This window comes from Microcaecilia unicolor, chromosome 10 (genome assembly GCF_901765095.1).
Source record: "Microcaecilia unicolor chromosome 10, aMicUni1.1, whole genome shotgun sequence".
Classification (NCBI taxonomy): Eukaryota; Metazoa; Chordata; class Amphibia; order Gymnophiona; family Siphonopidae; genus Microcaecilia; species Microcaecilia unicolor.
Window position 1 is genome coordinate 94,926,367 of NC_044040.1, and position 21,197 is coordinate 94,947,563.

A 21,197-nucleotide genomic window follows, 5' to 3' on the forward strand; every position below is an offset into this window, starting at 1 on the left:
CCTTGAGGCACACCTAGTCTCATTGGGTTTTCAGGATATCCACAATGAATATGCATGGGATAGATCTGCATGCATTGCCTCAGTTGTATGCAAATGTAACTCATGCATATTCATTGTGTATATCCTGAAAACCCAATGGGACTAAGCAGTGGCGTACCAAGGGGGGGCGTTGGGGGCGGTCCGCCCCGGGTGCACGCCGCTGGGGGGGTGCCGCGCGCCGGTCAGCGTCGTTGGTTTCCATGCTCCCTCTGTCCCGGAACAGGAAGTAACGTGTTCCGGGGCAGAGGGAGCATGGAAACCAATGACACTGACCGGCGCGCAGCACCCCCCCAGCGGCGTGCACCCGGGGGGGGTCTTTTGCTGGGGTGGGAAGGTGTCCCTTCGCCGGGGGGGGGCGCGCTGCATGGGGGGGCACTGCACCTGGGGGGGGGCGGGGCGCATCGGTGATCCGCCTCGAGTGTCAGCACCCCTCGGAACGCCACTGGGACTAAGCATGCCTCAAGGATTGTTCCATACTTTGTATCATCCATGCGATACTTTGTACCATACTTGGTAAGCCGCACTGAACCTACTTTATGTAATTATGTCATCTCATTGATACATTGTTCCCAAACCTGTATTACCTCCGTGATACGCTGTACCACACTTTGTAAGCCGCACTGAACCTGCTATCGAGCGGGAAAGAGCAGGGTATAAATGCCACAAATAAATAAAAAATAAATAAATTGGGTTGGGAATAGCTGCTTTAGATGCTGAAAAATGGAGCTGTTGCTGATCTTTACAATTTGTTTTCTGGATTAAGGTTTCCACTGCAGTGTTGGCATTGCCTGCTTTATTAGCATTTAATTAGTGAAGTAGCATAAGGGAGAACTTTATTAGCAATACTGTCATGCATAATTTCAGGAACTGAGTATTTCACAATTTTTAAGAGAGTACAGTTTTTAAGAGAGACTGAATACAGTCTTGTAAAGCCCTTTTCTGCTTTAGTAAATTGATTGCTAGCAGGGACAAATTGACCATTTGGGCAACTGGGCAGTGCCCAAGGGCTCCGGGTAATGGGGGACCCAGTGCTAACCTCCCACGTGACATGCCCCACGCCCACACCTCTATCTCTCCCGAGTGTGACCGTAATACTCCCTTTCTCCCCCTACCGTGCTCGGTGCTCCACTCCTGTTTCTGAAACCCCCATCCTGTTTCTTCTGTACAGGCAGGGCAGCACCAGCAGTACACTGGTCGATGCTGCTGATGCTGGAACTTCCCTCTCCCACGGCCCACCCCCCCCCCCTTCTGAGGAAACTTTCTTCTTCCGCAAGGGCGGAAGACATTCTGGCATCAGTGGACCAGGCTTGAGGACGGCGGACAGAAATTGTGGACTCGGCAGCTCGGGTTCTCCTTCTTTAAGTAAGCAGACAAACTTAAAAAATAAGATGCAATTGCTGTGTTGCATGATTACCCCTCCTCCCTCCCTTCTGCTTTCCCTCCACTCTTGTGCTCTGTCCGATTTAAGAACATAAGAATAGCCATACTGGGTGAGAACAATGGTCCATCTAGCCCAGTATCCTGCTTCCAGCAGTGGCCAATCCAAGTACTAAGTACCTAGTAGAAACCCAATTAGTAGCACTATTTCATGATACTGATCCCAGGGCAAGCAGGTGATGTGTAAAAGTCGTCAAGGCTTTGTAATCTATGCTTTAGTTTAATTGGTTTTCACTCCTATAAATTACTATTAACAGCCATTGTGCAAGGCTATGGTTTAAAGTCAAGTATCTGGGGTTCAAGAACCCGTTAGCCACTTATTAACAAGGAAGATAATAGGCAACTATTACAGGGGCCGAAGTTACCACGCAATAAACAGGGCATTACTAGCCTGACACACTGATCCTCAACACCGCCATCCCTGACTCTAACACACATCCCTGGCATCTAGTGCACCCTCCCCCCACCTCAGTTCACACTTTTACAGGAGGCAGGAGCAATACCCACTTGCTCCTGACTCCAGTGCTATCTTGAAAATGGCAATGCCCAGCCCTGCAAGGTGCATCCTGAGATGCACTGGGTGGGGTCAGTCTGCCATATGTAACCTTTGCTGGGGAAAATATGACTGAAGTCTAAACATCTACCATCTCAACTTCTTAAAAAAACAGTTTCCCTATTTTGAGGCAAATGTAAGGTCTGCAACCTGGCGACCACCATGAAGTAGTTACTTGACGCTAAATTAGGTCCACTGTAGGTGCCTTGGAGCCCAACAGTTAAACACAGTCACAAGTTCAAGGAGCATGTCAAGCAGTTAATACTCAGAGCTGGCACCAAAGATAGAGCCAGCTCTGAGTATTTACTTTGTATTTCCATCTCCCCTAAAAGATTCCTCTCTTTTTCTCAAGCTCATTTCCTCTTCCTTCACCTGATGATCACCCCTCCTCCCATCCTTCTGCTTTCCCTCCATTCTTGTGCTCTGTCCAGTTTAATTCTTTCCTTCTCCCCTGAAAGGTTTCTCTCACTTACACCCTCCCATTTTCTCCAGCTCATTCCCTCCTCACCTGATGATCACGTCCTCCTCCCATCCTTCTCTTCCGCTGTATTTTATGGCTGCCTGTTCCAAACTATGCATGATCAGTCAGTTTGTAATGTCCCTTCCACAAAGTGCTGTAAATGGAGGAAGTCAACCTAGGTTGCATGTGTTGAAAGCTGATACGTAGGAGCTAACCATCTAACTTTTGAGAAAATTGATAAAGTCTGTAATTAAAAAAAATTATGTATATAGTGTGCAGGTTTACAAAATCTGCTACGTGTGTAAGTGATGGCATAAACATGTATATGTAGCAAAACTGCCACATATAGATCGGTAGGCTGTCACTTAAAATGTCTATATCCTCCTTGGAATGCCATTCATTCTTTGAACATGTTCATTTATAAAACTACTTGTGTGCAGCACTACATTATATGTGTTTGTCAGTATTTTGTGTACTGCTATTTATATGACTGTTCTAGGTTGTATTTATTTGAATGTATTATAATTGTATACCTCTCTTGACTTGTAGACTCCTGAAGCAGGCGTTTTTCGCTGAAACACAGCTCCGTGTCGAGTCTTTTTAAATTTTCATTTAATAAAACATTTTATTACTCGTACCCATGGCGTCTTGGGAGTGTCGTGTTGATCTCGCTACTTTTTTGCTGTTCTTCTATTTTTAGTACTGCACTGTGGAATATAAACTACCCATATAAGTATGGATGAATAAAATACATAAATATTGGTGCCTCTACTTATAAGATAATGAAATAGTGCCAATATGGAATCTTAAATGTATAAGTTATGTTTGGCTTAATGCAGTGACAGACCTGTGCTCCAGTGCTGTGTGTCCTTGTTATGGGAGGCAGAATATAGCAGCACTGAAGCATGGGCCTGTGGAGGTACACTTTAGTCAGCCTCATAGAGGACCTGGAATGACGGTGGCAGATCCCCAGCAAAGAGGCTGTGGTGGTGGCGGCAGCCCAGGGAAGGGGGCCATAGGTGCATAGCTTCAGGACAGTATCAGCAACCCTAGTTCTGTCCCTGCCAAGGTATACCTGTTTTCCCATAGTCTGAGTTAAAAATATAATCTATACATATAGGGGTAAATTCTATAAATGGTGCCTAAAAACTTGAATCTGCACCAAAATATTTGCACAGAATTTTATGGCAGTATTCCATAAAGGGTGCAGAACAAAATGTGCAAGCAGAGTAAAGTTTCTGATTGCATCAGTCAGCTGTGACTCCAGTACAAGAAAGCATTATTTGCATGTTACCTCTATAAGGGAGAGTGAAATGAATGGCTTAATTAAGATAATGGGATTTGAACTGGTAACCGCTAAATAGCAAGTTTGCTCTTCTAACCACTATGCTACCTAGGCTCTGCCACTCCACAGCACCTCTTCCCCCTTTCCTGAGGCAAATAAACAGATATCAGCATCACAATCTACACTGTGGCATGCAGAGGTAGAAGCAGGAGGAGTAATGTAACACAGTAATGTCAATCTCTACTGTGAACAGCAAGGTAGCATTGTGAAACATCTGTCATGTACCTGCCACTCAAACTCCCTCTCCCTCTGCCTTCCCACCCCTTGTCTCCATACAGACTGAGAATTTGAGGAAATGGGCCCGTTACCTGTAACAGCATAAGGCGGATTATCTCCGGAGTGAGGTGGAGGGGTGAGATACCAGCTGCAGGTACAGGCAGGTAAAACACTACAGTGTCAAATGCATATACCATTCGCTCCCTCTCCACTTCTCACTCATCTTATGGTAGCCACTTGGGGGCAGGTAACCATCCATGATGACACAAAGTAAAGGTGCTCAAAAGGTCCCCTAATATGGTAAAGGTCCCTGGGCCAGATGTAGCACAGACAGCGCCATAGGTGGGGGGAGCTGCTGAATGAGCTGTTGCCACACCTGAACACTCTAACAGGGGTACTGTAAACAGCATGTAAAACCAATAGGCAAAGGTTGGCTCCAAACCATGCCATGGTTAACTCCCAAAATAAAATGCTCACCTTTGAATATATAATGGTCAAATGAGCAGCTGATGGACAGCAAGACTGAAAGCAATGTCTATGCTTCCCACCTTTGTAGCTCTGTCACCAGCTGCACCACCCCCTGGACTTGTGTCATAGGGCCGAGCCCATTGGCCTCTAGTGAGGGGGAGGATGAGGAGAGCAGTGAGAAGGAGGAGGAGGAGAAGGAGGAAAGTAGCGAGGAGGAAGAGGAGAGCGGCAAGGAGGAGGAGGAGGAGGAGAAGAAGAGTGGTGAGAAGGAGGAGGAATTCCAACAGTAGCAGCCTCCTCAGCACACCATGTCCCCCTTCCTGCCCACCCCAGTGCCTCTGTGCCACCCCAGAAGCAGCAGGACCAGCCTCAAGAGGAAGAGGACAATGGCTTCTTGCTGCTGAACCCATCTTCCTCAACACAGAGATCTGAGTCTATGGTAGTACCAGAAGCAGATGCAGGTGCAGAAACTGCAGTACTTTGCCCTGCATCTGCTACTGAAACTGAATCTGTGCCGGTGGGGTTAGGGTCACCGCTCAAGGCCATTGACTGGTGACTGAGGGCCCTGGAAGCTGGTCAGGCCAGGATCGAGCATGGTCTAGGGTGATTATCAGCCCTAGAACGTGCTGGGATCCTGCAATCTCACCCCTCCCAGAACCCCTAGTCTGCCCCACCTCCTGATGCAGCTCCTGCAACTCTTAGGGTGAACTCCCTCCCCCTGCCCACAGTGATTTATCCCCCTCTCTAGCCTTTTTTGTTCACTGTATATAGTTTTATATATTATTTATTACAAATCTTATTTTTTACACATTTCTGATATTTATTTTTATTGTTTTCTTCATTTTATTATATTCTATTGTTTGATATAGTTATAACATTTTATTATATAGAGTTACAATTTTATTATATATATTTTATATTAAAGGGTTCTTTGTTAATATGGGTGTCCTGTGTTCTCCTTTCAATGCCCTTGGTTGTCCTAACTGATATCAAAGTTCCTAGGCTACTGTACAGGTTTCTTGCACATTGTGAAGAGAGGAAGGGAGGGAGAGACAGAGTTAAGGAGTGCTGTTACAATGCCCTGTCTGATGCATTTGTCACCTGCAAGGGTTCAGCTGGAGATATATTTGCAATACCTGTTCTTCCAAGGGCTGCTGTCAACCCATGTCACATTGAGCCACAATACCTGGTCACATTCGGCCCTTGCCCTCCTATAACATATTTCCACAAAATGATGGAGCGGACACTGAGTAGGACACTGTGACCCCTTAATTGGCCTTCCACAATCACATTAAACAGAACATGCATTAATACAAGACAAACTCTATGAAGCTCGGCAAATGTACTATGGGGTGGCAAATGGTCTGCCACCCCTTTGCCACCCCAATTTAAGTGGACTTTGCTCCTCCATTGTGGTTGCTGACTGTGGTGTGCAGCAGCAGCAGCAGCAGCAGCAATAAAGGACAGTGAAGCCACAGGACTTTCCATCTCGCGTGCACTGCTGCATGTTCTGTTGGTTCCGGTCCCATCCTTCAAAACAGGAATTTACTTTGGGGGTGGGGGACATGACCAGGATGGCAGAGTGTGCAGCACATGAAATGGAAGGTTCCTTGGCTTCACTCTTCTTTACTGCTGCTGCTACACACTGCAGAAAGCATCCACAGTGGAAGAGGCAGCGGAGAGAAGAGAGATGTGATGTTGGATGGGGGAGGGCAGGGGAGGAAAATGGAAATGCTGGATTGGGGAGGGAAGAGACGAGAGAAAGAAAATATGCTTCTTCACAGGCGGGGGGGATGCTAGACAAGGTCGAGTCAATAGGATGACAAGAGATGATGGGTAAGGAAAACTGGCTTAGAGATGGAGAAAAAGAAAGGTGATGTTGGATGGAGGGGGTGGGAAGAGGGACACCAATGGGGATGCTGGACCCTGTGAGGAAGAGAAAGAGAGGAGATGATGGGATGGGCAGTAGAGAGATAGGCAAGATGCTGAACATCAGAAGGGGGAGCAGAAAGAGACCCAAATGCTGAAGAAAATTTGGGAGGGGGAAAGAGAGAGGTGTTGCTGAATCAGGGAAGGATGGAAAGAAAAGGGATATGTTTGCTTAAGGGGAGAAGTAGAGATAGTAGATATGGGCAGAGTAGGGTGATAAGGGAGATGCTGGATTGGGATGGGAGAAGAGAAGGGGTACTGAAACAAGATGGGGAAGATGCTGGCTTAGAGGAAGGGAAGAAAGAGGAGATGGTGGATAGGGTAAGGAGGAAAAAGGAATATGGGGACATAGAAAGGGAATGCTGGATATGGGGTTACATGATGACAGGAAGTACTAGATATACAGTGTGTAGGAAGACAGGAGAGACACTGGACATGGGGAAAGCGGGAGAGTCAGAAGACAAAGGGGAGAAGCTGGACATTGGAGGTGAAAAGGGACATGGGGGGGGTGCAGCGCTGCGTATGCCTTGTAGCGCTATAGAAATGCTAAATAGTAGTAGTAGTAGTAGTAATAACGAGAAAGGAAAAATCCTGACAGAGGGAGAGAGAAATAGAGGAAGATGCTAAACAGGCAGGCAGCAGGAAGTAGGGTGACAGGGAAATGCAGGATGGAGGTGGAAGCTGGATGGGAGAAGACAGGAGATGCTGGGCAGAAGAGAAAAAATGAGGAGTGCTGTACAGAGGGGAACAGGGAGAGAGAGAGAGAGAGAGAGAGTTACCAGAAATAAACTGGGGAATCATAGGATGAGGAATGGAAGGGCTGAGGCAATAGAAATGGAAAGTTGCAGGTATATGCAGAAAAAAAAGGAAGATTGAAAACTGGACAGTACGAATGAATGAAATCTAAGTAGATTGAGAGGCAGAAAAATAAAAGGAAGAAAGTTGAAAGGAAAAGACTGAAATCAGAGATGCATGTAAGAGAAGTGGGGAAGAAGACAGAAAGGGAGAGAAGAAGAAATGGCAGATGGACTGGAGACCCTGGAAAGAGAGTTAAGACATAAGAAAGCAGAAACTGGAGACTGTGACAAACATGAATAATATGGCCAGAGAACAAAGGTAGAATAAATAATTTTATTTTTAATTTTAGCAAATGGAAATGCTCAGTTTAACAGTAGAAATCTACAATTACTTTTTTTTATATTTTGCAATTTAATTAATATTTGTGTGTGGTGAGTTTTATGAAGAAAGGTCCTAGCTTTATTAATGGGTACTGTGATGTATGTTTCAAAACTGGCGGTTCAGAGTTTATACTGAGATTCTCAGGGCTGCCAAGTTATCCAGTTTTAACAGGGGGATTTTAGGCTATTTCTGGCTTTCTGACAATCCTGCACTGATGTATTTTAGGACCTGCACCATGGATTTTAGGGGGTCTTTTAAAAAGGCACGCTAGTGTTTTTAGCGTGCACTAATGATTAGTGTGCACTAAATGCTAGAGATGCCTGTAGCAATATATGGGCATCTCTAGTGTTTAGCGCACACTTATTTTTAGCAAGCGATAAAAACACTAGCATGCATTTGTAAAAGACCCCCTTAGTGAGTAGAATCAGGGATTTATAACTCCCAAATTGCTTTGGGGTGTAATTTCAAAAAACCAGGACTGGTCATGAAACTAGGTAAATTGGCATGTCTAGATTCTGGTCTATCTTGTATGGAATCTAGATTTCACTCCCATATAGAAGAATTTGTGAAATAATCATACCATTTTCAATGGGTATTTTTTTGGGTGGCTGAAACTAGCTGGCAGGATTATTTATACATAGAAATCCCTTGGGACTTATAGGTGGCAATTCAGTTGATGCCAAGATGTAAACATCCCAATGTCATACGCTTAGAATCAATTCTATAATGGAATTTTGGCACCAAGATTCCATTACAGAATACTAGTGCAAGTCAGCACTGGTGCACCTAAAGTTCTGTGCCAACAATTATGCCAAGTCAATGGCAGTTGTAACTACTTGGTGCCTAATTGTGCCCTGAGGTATGTGTAACTTATAATATTCTATAAATTAGGCGTATCTCAGAGACACTCCCATTACCTGCCCATATTCTGCTCACTTACACACTAAGCTGTTATACACATATGTTATAGAATAGTACCTAGCAGTTATGTATGTAAGTGCCAATTAGTGGCATCAATCAAGCACATAAGTGCAATTATTCTGTAACTTAAGCACACAACTGACACCTGTCTTTAGGTCACAATTTACAGAATTACCTTTATTGTGTATTTAAAAGCTGATTTAAAAGTATGGGTAGGGGATAATTGTGATGTATGGAAAAGTCACTTTGCCCCTCCCCCTCCCTGATGCCACCTCAAACATTTACGTCTAGAGACGCCACTGCTGTTATGAGGCACATAACAATACAGCCCAACTGGGTCACTGAATGCAGCTTGAGAACAGAACAATAGTACTCAGAACACAATTGTCCCTCACCAGCCACAGCCAGAAGACAGATCAAACTGTCTGGTTTTACCTAAACACAGACTCTCTGTGGGATTGTTCTATGGTACCAAGATTGAGCCTACTGGGAACAGAGAAGATGCTTTTATAAAAAAGCATCTGGAAACTCTGTACCTTGTACCAAGGTACAAAGTTTCCAGACACTTTTTTTAAATAAAAGCATCCTCTCTGTCCCTGGTAGGCTCAATCTTAGTTTTGCCCAAGCAAAAGTAGTAAGAACATAAGAATAGCCATACTGGGTCCATCTAGCCCAGTATCCTGCTTCAAACAGTGGCCACACAAAGTTGGGTAAGTGGGTTGGCAGTTGCTGAATTGTGATTTAAACCTAGTCCCATCACCAGCTCCTAGACTGCTGCCCTAACCATTAGGCTACTGGTCTACGTAGAGCACCAAAGTCTAACCTGAGGGACTTATAGCAGTATATAGACTAGATATCCATCATCTCTGGTCACCCACAAACCACCCTGGTATGGGATGTGAAGTGCTATACAGACTCCAGCACATTGTTATACCACCCTCCCATCACCATGATTGAGATCAGCACACTGCCAGTCCCATAATACATCAGAACCCACATTGCCCTCAGACAACCTTCAGGCAGTCAGACTGCATATAAGAGCAGGAAGTATGGTGCACATCACTCATATAAACTTGGGATGCTCCACACTTAATCTGTCAGGGCAATTGAAAATGCCAGCACAGATTAGACAGGAAATTTACCCTCATTGCAGAGAACCACTGTAGTTAAAGCTCCTCTAAGAAAGAGTGAACTATCGTACAGAAGCAGAGATCAGGGTAAGGGGAGGCTAATGTGGTTGGGGCCAGGGTGGAACCAGGGCAGGGCTGGGGCAGGGCGTGAATCCATAATTGTCTGACAGTATTAGAAAGACAGGTCAGCAAAGTAGTTGCAGGTAATATATATTTAATATCCAAATTTAATATAAGGTATCAAATGCCAAATAATGTGGCAAGAAAATTAAACAATGCAAATTTCAGTAGATATGTATGTAGGTCTCTTAGGCAACTGAATTAAAGCAGTTTGAAAAAAGTGTTCATAGACAATGCCTATGCCTCCATAGAAACCTGCAGTCAATCTATCTCTTTCTCTATCTCTCACTTTCCATCTGTCCTCAGCCCATCTGCCCCTCTCTTTCTCTCACTTCCCATCTGCCTTCAGTCTGTCTCCCCCCTCTCTTTCTCTCTCTCACCTCCCACTTGCCCATTTAGTTAAAATTTCTGATTATTTGACTTATACAGGAAAGACGCAGAACCCAGGGGCTGGCGGTTTGGGTGAAAGGTAGACGTGGCAGTTCATAGTGCCATTCTTGTGTCAGCTGGAGATAAATCATGGGGGTGGGGGGGGGGGGGACAGGAAAGAGGTGAGGGAGTTGGGGCAGAGCTTCAACTTGTCCTTGCTCCTGGTACAAAATAAGTACCTGAATATATGTAAACCGCTTTGAATGTAGTTGCAAAAACCTCAGAAAGGCGGTATATCAAGTCCCATTTCCCTTTCCCTCCCTTTCCCTTGTTTTTTAAAATGAATATTTATGTCATGACTCTTGGAGCTTGGTAATTAGAAGCCCCAATATCATAGAGTATAACCCTGGCACAGCAATCACCTGAGGTCTCTATTATTTTATGAAGTCTCTTTTATTGAATAAATCACAGATAATTTACTCACAGATAGATGTTCAAAGATGCTGATTCAGAATACAGAGACTTCTTAATCTGGAGGCTGTGGGAGGTGGAGATCTGAGGAGAGGTAGTTGTGTTGCAGGGGGGGAGAAAGGTAGTTGAACAGGTAGAAATAGTCCAAAGCTAGGTGAATGGAATGTGCAATATCTCATTTGGGAGGAAATGCTCTTGTGAGCACAGCAGAGGCTTAAACAGAACAAATGGATCTGCAAAAAGATCTCTACACTGAAACTAGTGTGCATGCTAACAAAATACTGCACCTTGCTCACATACACAAAAACACTGACTCGGGGCCACAGATCACTAATAGAGATATGAAAGCAAAACCTCAAGACTCTGCATGAATAGCAATAATACACATCCCACTTACAATACTAGAGAAACAGAAACTGAAATACAAAATATCAGAGATGCACACCTCCCACAACTGACATATTCCAAATTAATAAATTCTGAATAAAATGTTTTTCTTCCTTTGTGGTCTGAGCATTTTATCATTCGCTTTAAGCTCAGTGTATGCTTTACTCTGTTTTTTTCCACTCTTTCCAAACCCACCTCCCCGCTCCCCCCGTTTTCTATTTCTGTTGATGGCTCTCTCATTCTCCCTGTCTCCTCAGCTCGAAACCTTGGAGTCATCTTTGACTCTTCTCTCTCCTTCTCTGCTCATATCCAGCAGATTGCCAAGACCTGTCGTTTCTTTCTTTACAACATCCGTAAAATCCGCCCCTTTCTTTCCGAGCACTCTACCAAAACCCTCATCCACACCCTTGTCACCTCTCGTTTAGACTACTGCAATCTGCTTCTTGCTGGCCTCCCACTTAGTCACCTCTCCCCTCTCCAGTCGGTTCAAAACTCTGCTGCCCGTCTCGTCTTCCGCCAGGGTCGCTTTACTCATACTACCCCTCTCCTCAAGACCCTTCACTGGCTCCCTATCCGCTTTCGCATCCTGTTCAAACTTCTTCTACTAACCTATAAATGTACTCACTCTGCTGCTCCCCAGTATCTCTCCACACTCGTCCTTCCCTACACCCCTTCCCGTGCACTCCGCTCCATGGATAAATCCTTCTTATCTGTTCCCTTCTCCACTACTGCCAACTCCAGACTTCGCGCCTTCTGTCTCACTGCACCCTACGCCTGGAATAAACTTCCTGAGCCCCTACGTCTTGCCCCATCCTTGGCCACCTTTAAATCTAGACTGAAAGCCCACCTCTTTAACATTGCTTTTGACTCGTAACCACTTGTAACCACTCGCCTGCACCTACCCTCCTCTCTTCCTTCCCGTTCACATTAACTGATTTGATTTGCTTACTTTATTTATTTTTTGTCGATTAGATTGTAAGCTCTTTGAGCAGGGACTGTCTTTCTTCTATGTTTGTGCAGTGCTGCGTACGCCTTGTAGCGCTATAGAAATGCTAAATAGTAGTAGTAGTAGTAGTAGTAGGTCTTCTGTCCATTTGACATTTTTTCTATCTTCTTATCCACCATCCATCTTCCCTCTGCTTCTCTATCTATTCTGTACAACCTCTCCTCTCTGTATCCCTATCTTCCCCCCATGTCTAGCATCTCTCCTCTGTGTCCCTGTCCCTATCCTCCTCCTATATTCAGCATCTTCCATCTGTGTCCCTACCTTGAGCTATCCAGCATCTGAATCTCTGTCCCTATCCCTCCCCCTTGAGATCAGCATTGCCCCTGTGCCCCTATCTACCCATAATCTTCAGCATTGTTCCTGTCCTATCCCCCTCTTCGTCCAGCACTGCCCCTCTCTGTCCCTATGCTCCCTCTAAGGCAAGTATCTCTTCTCTTTCTCCCTTATCACTCCCATCTTCCCTTCTTCTCACCCCACCCACCCTGGGGTCAGTATCTCTTCCTGCAGCCCTCCCTCATAGCCCAGTATCTGCCCCTTCCTCATAATTCAGTCTCTCTCTCTCTCTCTCTCTCTCTCTCTCTTTCCCTCTCATGCAGCATCTCTCAACCTTTCTTCACTCCCCCCAGTCTGGTCTCTCTCTCTCTCTCCCTTCACCCTCCCCCCCCCCCCCCACGATGGTCCAGCTTCTCTGAATCTCCCTCATCCTGGGTCCAGCAACTCTCCCTATTCATCCCTTCCTCCTCCTCCTCCTCAGTCAACCAAGTACAGAAGCACCTCTCCCTGTATCTAGATCAGAGATTTTCAACCTTTTTCGACTCATGGCACACTTACACAATGATAAAATTGTTAAGGCACATCCCCACACATGGTCCAGCATTTTACCTTCTACTCCACCCCCACCCCCACACATGGTCCAGCATTTTACCTTCTCCCCCCACCACACTCACATATAGTCCAACATTTTACCTTCTTTACTCCCCCCCAGCACCCCTAAACTTAGTCCAGCATTTTACCTTCTCCTCCCCTCCACAAATAGTCCAGCATATACCTTCTCTTCCCCCCCCCCAACCACCATCATAAATAATCCAGCATTTGCCTTCTCTTCCCACCATCCCCACAAATAGTCCAGCATTTCTCCCACCTGTCCCCTCTCTAGTTGGTGACCAGGCATCTCCCCTTGTCTCTCTTGAACCACACTCCCCATGTACTTTATAAAAGCTTTCTTATCTCTAGCAGTTGATGGCAGTGAGCTGCCATACAGCCTGCTTACGCCACTCTGGAGTATTTTCTCTGATGCTTCCCAGAGAGAATGCTCCGGGGTTGGCGTGAGCAGGCTGTATAAATTGCTACTTGCTGCCACTGACTGCTAGAGAAAAGAAACCTTTTAAAGGATACACTCCATTCCAGCACAAATTAAACTGGCCCTACAAATAAATGACCCTCACATCCCATGGCACACCTGTGGACCATTGTACCTGATTGAAAAATGTTGATCTAGATTTTCAGAAAGCTTTTGACAAAGTTCTTCATGATAGACTCCTGAGAAAGTTAAGAAGTCATGGGAAAGAAGGCAATGTCCTTCTGTGGATTAGGTATTGGTTACTGGACAGAAAACAGAGGGTACATAAGTGCATCAGTATATAAGTATTGCCATACTGGGATAGATCGAAGGTCCATCAAGCAAGCATCCTGTTTCCAACAGTGGCCAATCCAGGTCACAAGTACCTGGCAAGGTCCCAAAACAGTACTATATATTTTATGCTGCTTATTCTAGAGATAAATAGATAAGTGGGTGTCACACAGTACAATACAACATGAGTTTTGGGGATGTCTCATCGATAATGATTTGGCTGTATATTGTGACAAAATACTTTTGTCTATCAGCCGTAACAGTCTTTTAATCATTGACTACCCCCTCCATCCAAATATTAATGAAACAAATATTCATGTGAAAAGTACTTAGGGCACACACTTATAATGGTAGGAAGAAAACTATTTGAACTACCACTTATCAATTATCAAAAAGACTTATCTTATATATCTTATGAATGTAGTGAGGAGCATCCAGGAACCTTCGTTATCCCGACAGGACCTGTTTCGCCAAATTGCTTTGTCAAGGGATAATCCTGCAAAGCCATCAATATATAACAAAAAAATTAAAAAAATATATTGATACATATGTGATCTCTAAATACTTTCTTCCTAAGAAACTAAGCTCGAGACTTACGGTTCCAGCTTCCTGGTATATCTTGTGCTCGCTCTGCCTTGATGTAAAAAAATGGCGGCGGCGTTCTTTTTTAAAAGGTCAGCACCGGAACTACTATGTGCTTCCCGTACGTAATTAATAACGTAAGCGTCATCTGTGAATCGGCTACACGCTATACGCTGAAACCTTACAGAAAACACCCCCAATGCATATATGTGTTTAAACCTCCTGGTTCGATCGTATCTAAATTAAAAATCCAATAAGATTCACGCTGTGACAGTTTTCTATTGCGATCGCCTCCCCTCGAATGTGTAGTCACATGTTCTATGACTTGACATCTTAGCATATCTATTGTGTGACCTTTATTAATGCAATGTTGCACTAGCGGGGCACCTATGTTTCTTGCCGTAATTCTAGATCTATGTTCAGTCATACGTGCATTGAGTGACCTACTGGATTTACCTATATAGATTTTATCACAGGGACACCGAATGCTGTATACAATGTAAGTCGTCTGACAAGTGGTATGACTGCGTAGTTTATGAATATGGTTCTTGTGGCAAAAACTATCTGATTCAATGGTTAACTCACAAGTTTTACAACTCTTTTTATTGCATTTGTAGTGACCATATTTAATAGACTGCTCAACTGTATTCGTCACTGATAACATTGCAGGACTCAAAATTTCCTTTAAATTCCTTGCCCGGGAAAAAGCTGTCCTAACACCCAGCTCTTTAAAAAGGGGATGTGTACGCATGATGTCCCAATGTTGTTTAATGATCTTTGTTATTCTTTCACCTTTGGGAACAAAACGCATTACACATGTCATAGTTGATTCGTCGGAATTAACTTGTTTTTTGGTCTTCAATAACAAGTTTCTATTGTTGTATTTGGCACGACGAAACGCACGTTTTAAAACAGATTTAGGATAGCCCCGCGACAGGAGTTCATTGGAAAATTTTGTAGACTGAGTGACAAAATCAGTATCGGAAGTGCAAATTCTTCTGAAACGAAGGAACTGAGAAAACGGCAAGCTGTCTCTAAGATGTTTAGGATGACAGCTGCCATATTCTAAAATAGTGTTCCTATCGGTGGGTTTAGAATATACTTTAGTCAAAAAGCCACTCTCTACTTTTGTCACTTCCACATCTAAAAAATGAATAGTCTTTTCTGAATAAGTAATAGTAAACTGAATTTTGGGATGACAACAATTCAGCCATGCAAAAAAGTCCATTAAGTTGTTAATATTCCCCTGCCATAACATAAAAATGTCATCAATATATCTACGCCATAGGCGGATATGGGGCGAAAAGGGAGACGATGTTAACCATTTATGTTCAAATGCCACCATATAGAGGTTAGCTAATGTGGGAGCGAAAGTCGCTCCCATTGCTACTCCGGAAATTTGTTCAAAAAATTGATCTTGAAATTTGAAAAAATTCTTACAAAGGGCCAATTTTGTGAGAGTGAGGAGGAAAGAAGTAGGAACATCATGTGGTTTGGGTCTACTGTCCAAAATCATTTCAACAACTTCTAACATCTCAACTTGAGGTATTACAGTATATAATGATTTGATGTCCAAAGTTACCATTACAATGTTGTCCTCAATAGTGGTGACTTCTTCTAAGATGGATAAAAAATGAGTGGTATCCTTAATATATGAACTAGAATATTGAACAAACAAATATTGTTCAATATTCTAGTTCATATATTAAGGATACCACTCATTTTTTATCCATCTTAGAAGAAGTCACCACTATTGAGGACAACATTGTAATGGTAACTTTGGACATCAAATCATTATATACTGTAATACCTCAAGTTGAGATGTTAGAAGTTGTTGAAATGATTTTGGACAGTAGACCCAAACCACATGATGTTCCTACTTCTTTCCTCCTCACTCTCACAAAATTGGCCCTTTGTAAGAATTTTTTCAAATTTCAAGATCAATTTTTTGAACAAATTTCCGGAGTAGCAATGGGAGCGACTTTCGCTCCCACATTAGCTAACCTCTATATGGTGGCATTTGAACATAAATGGTTAACATCGTCTCCCTTTTCGCCCCATATCCGCCTATGGCGTAGATATATTGATGACATTTTTATGTTATGGCAGGGGAATATTAACAACTTAATGGACTTTTTTGCATGGCTGAATTGTTGTCATCCCAAAATTCAGTTTACTATTACTTATTCAGAAAAGACTATTCATTTTTTAGATGTGGAAGTGACAAAAGTAGAGAGTGGCTTTTTGACTAAAGTATATTCTAAACCCACCGATAGGAACACTATTTTAGAATATGGCAGCTGTCATCCTAAACATCTTAGAGACAGCTTGCCGTTTTCTCAGTTCCTTCGTTTCAGAAGAATTTGCACTTCCGATACTGATTTTGTCACTCAGTCTACAAAATTTTCCAATGAACTCCTGTCGCGGGGCTATCCTAAATCTGTTTTAAAACGTGCGTTTCGTCGTGCCAAATACAACAATAGAAACTTGTTATTGAAGACCAAAAAACAAGTTAATTCCGACGAATCAACTATGACATGTGTAATGCGTTTTGTTCCCAAAGGTGAAAGAATAACAAAGATCATTAAACAACATTGGGACATCATGCGTACACATCCCCTTTTTAAAGAGCTGGGTGTTAGGACAGCTTTTTCCCGGGCAAGGAATTTAAAGGAAATTTTGAGTCCTGCAATGTTATCAGTGACGAATACAGTTGAGCAGTCTATTAAATATGGTCACTACAAATGCAATAAAAAGAGTTGTAAAACTTGTGAGTTAACCATTGAATCAGATAGTTTTTGCCACAAGAACCATATTCATAAACTACGCAGTCATACCACTTGTCAGACGACTTACATTGTATACAGCATTCGGTGTCCCTATGATAAAATCTATATAGGTAAATCCAGTAGGTCACTCAATGCACGTATGACTGAACATAGATCTAGAATTACGGCAAGAAACATAGGTGCCCCGCTAGTGCAACATTGCATTAATAAAGGTCACACAATAGATATGCTAAGATGTCAAGTCATAGAACATGTGACTACACATTCGAGGGGAGGCGATCGCAATAGAAAACTGTCACAGCGTGAATCTTATTGGATTTTTAATTTAGATACGATCGAACCAGGAGGTTTAAACACATATATGCATTGGGGGTGTTTTCTGTAAGGTTTCAGCGTATAGCGTGTAGCCGATTCACAGATGACGCTTACGTTATTAATTACGTACGGGAAGCACATAGTAGTTCCGGTGCTGACCTTTTAAAAAAGAACGCCGCCGCCATTTTTACATCAAGGCAGAGCGAGCACAAGATATACCAGGAAGCTGGAACCGTAAGTCTCGAGCTTAGTTTCTTAGGAAGAAAGTATTTAGAGATCACATATGTATCAATATATTTTTTTAATTTTTTTGTTATATATTGATGGCTTTGCAGGATTATCCCTTGACAAAGCAATTTGGCGAAACAGGTCCTGTCGGGATAACGAAGGTTCCTGGATGCTCCTCACTACATTCATAAGATATATAAGATAAGTCTTTTTGATAATTGATAAGTGGTAGTTCAAATAGTTTTCTTCCTACCATTATAAGTGTGTGCCCTAAGTACTTTTCACATGAATATTTGTTTCATTAATATTTGGATGGAGGGGATAGTCAATGATTAAAAGACTGTTACGGCTGATAGACAAAAGTATTTTGTCACAATATACAGCCAAATCATTATCGATGAGACATCCCCAAAACTCATGTTGTATTGTACTGTGTGACACCCACTTATCTATTTTTCTACTTTTTGCATTTGTTTGCTGAGTTTTGACAACTTAACAAGTAGAACGCCTAATTCTTTTTACAGTATTCTAGAGATAAGCAGTGAGTTTTCCCGGTCCATTTTAATAATGGTCTATAGACTTTTCCTTTAGGAAGCCATCCAAACCTTTTTTAAACCCCGCTAAGCTAACAGCTTTTACTACATTCTCTCACAATGAATTCCAGAGTTTAAATACGCATTGAGTGAAGAAATATTTTCTCCAATTCATTTTAAATGTACTGCTTTCTAGCTTCATTGCGTGCCCCCTAGTCCTAGTATTTTTTGGAAAGAGTAAACAAGCGATTCACTTCTACCAGTTCCACTCCACTTATTATTTTATAGACCTCTATTGTGGAGGAGTAGTCTAGTGGTTAGTGCAGCAGACTCTGATCCTGGGGAACTGGGTTCAATTTCCACTGCAGCTCCTTGTGATTCTGGACAAGTCACTTAACCCTTCATTGTCCCAGGTACAAATAAGTACCTGTGTATAATATGTAAACCAGTTTGAATGTAGTTGGAAAAACCACAGAAAGGAAGTATATAAGTCCCATTCCCTTCCCTTCTGCTTTCCTCTCAGCTGTTTTTTCTCCAAGCTGAAGAGCCCTAGCAGCTTTAGCCTTTTCTCACAGGGAAGTCGTCCCATCCCATTTATCATTTTTGTCACCCTTCTCTGTACCTTTTCTAATTCCACTATATCTTTTTTGAGATGCAGTGACCACAGTTGCACACAATATTCAAGGGACGGTTGCATCATGGAGCAATACAAAGGCATTATAGCATCCTCATTTTTGTTTTCTATTTTTTTCCTAATAATACCTAACATTCTAGTTGCTTTCTTAGCCACCGCTGCATATTGAGCAGAAGGTTTCAACGTATCATCAACGATGACGCCTACATCCCTTTCCTGGTTGGTGACTCTTAATGTGGAACATTACATTACATAGCTATAATTCGGGTTCCTCTTTCCCACATGCATCACTTTGCACTTGCTCACATTAAACGTCATCTGCCATTTAGATGCCCAGTCTCGTAAGGTTCTCTTGTAATTTTTCACAATCCTCTCGCAATTTAACAACTTTAAATAACTTTGTGTCATCAGCAAATTTAATTACCTCACTAGTTACTCCCATCTCTAGATCATTAATAAATATGTTAAAAAGCAGTGGTTCCAGCACAGACCCCTGGGAACCCCACTATCTACCCTTCTCCATTGAGAATACTGACCATTTAACCCTACGCTCTGTTTTCTGGTTTTTAATACACAAAAGGACGCTACCTCCCATACTATGACTCTCCAATTTCCTCTGGAGTCTTTCATGAGGTACTTTGCAAACGCCTTTTGAAATTCAAGATACACGATATTGACTGGCTCTTTATCCACATTTGTTCACCCCTTCAAAGAAATGTAATAGATTGGTGAGGCAAGATTTCCCTTCACTAAATCCATGTTAGCTTTGTCTCATTAATCCATGCTTTTGAATATGCTCTGTAATTTCGTTCTTTATAATAGTCTCTACCATTTTGCCCTGCACTATCAGGCTCACCATTCTATAAATTCCAAGATTTCTTCTGGAACCTTTTTTAAAAATCATCGTTACATTGGCCACCCTCCAATCTTCCGGTACCATTCTTGATTTTAAACATGAATTACATGTTACTAACAATAGTTCTGCAAGTTCATTTTTCAATTCTATCAGTATTTTGGGATGAATACCATCCAGTCCAGGAAATTTGCTACTCTTCAATTTGTCAAATTGTGCCATTAAATCCTCCAGGTTTATAGAGATTTCATTCAGTTTCTCTGACTCATCAGCTTTGAATACCATTTCTGGCAATGGCAGGGGTGTAGACAGACATCGTGGTGGGAGGGGGCCACAGCCCAAGGTGGGGGGCACACCTCCCTGCCGCCCTGATGCTTCCCACTCACTGCCGCAGCAAATACATTGGCTGGTGGGGGTCCCCAACCCCCACCAGCTGAAGCATTGTGCAGCGCTGGTCTCTGACACCGCTCCGTTACCTGCCCTGCTCTGTCTTCCCCTCACATCCTGCACGCTCCTTTTAGTGAAATCGAGCATGCTCAGTTTCACTAAAAGGAGTGTGCCGGACGTGAGGGGAAGACAGAGCAGGGCAGGCAATTTCAGCTGGCAAGGCTTGGGGACCCCCGCCAGCAAAACCAGGGGCCCACAGGAAATTTGGGGAGGGCCCAGGCCCCCATGGCCCCACATAGCTATGCCACTGGACACCAGTATTGCTCCCAAATCTTCCTCAGTGAAGATCGAAGCAAAGAATTCATTTAACCTCTCCACTATGGCTTTGTCTTCCCTGAGTGCCCCTTTTACCCCTCGGTCAACTAGCGTCCAACTGATTCTTTTGCTGGCTTCCTGATTTTAATACACCTAAAAAAGTTTTACTATGTGTTTTTGTCTCCATCACAATCTTTTTTTCAAAATCCCTTTTTGCCTTCTCTATCAGCACTTTGCATTTGACTTGCCATTCCTTATGCCATTTCTTATTATTTTCAGTTGGTTCCTTCTTCCATTTTCTGAAGGATTTTCTTTTATCTCTAATAGCTTCCTTCACCTCACTTTTTAACCATGCCGGCTGTTGTTTGGTCTTCCTTCCTTGTTTTTTGATACACGGAATATATTTGGCCTGGACAGCATCCACACCTGATATAAATTTTGACCTTTGTAGCTGCTCCTCTATGGTGTTTTTTTTTCACCATTTTTCTCATTTTATCATAGTCTCCTTTTTGAAAGTTAAATGCTAACATATTGGATTTCCTGTGTGTACTTACTCCAATGCTGATATCAAATCTGATCATATTATGATCACTGTTATCAATCAGCCTCAACAACATTACCTCCTGCACCAGATCATGCACTCCACTAAGGACTAGGTCTAGAATTTTTAATCCTCTTGTTGGCTCCTGTACCAGCTGTTCCATAAAGTAGTCCTTGATTTCATCAAGGAATTTTACCTCCCTAGCATGCCCTGATGTTACATTAATGAGGACCAAACCAGGCCCTGCTGTGCCTTCTAGAGCTAGGGCTGGGTGGGAGTTAGGGAGGGTGGTTGGGAATGAGGAGCAAACTAGGCCCTACTGTGCCTTCTAGAAATCTGTTAAATGGTTGTTTTTCTTAA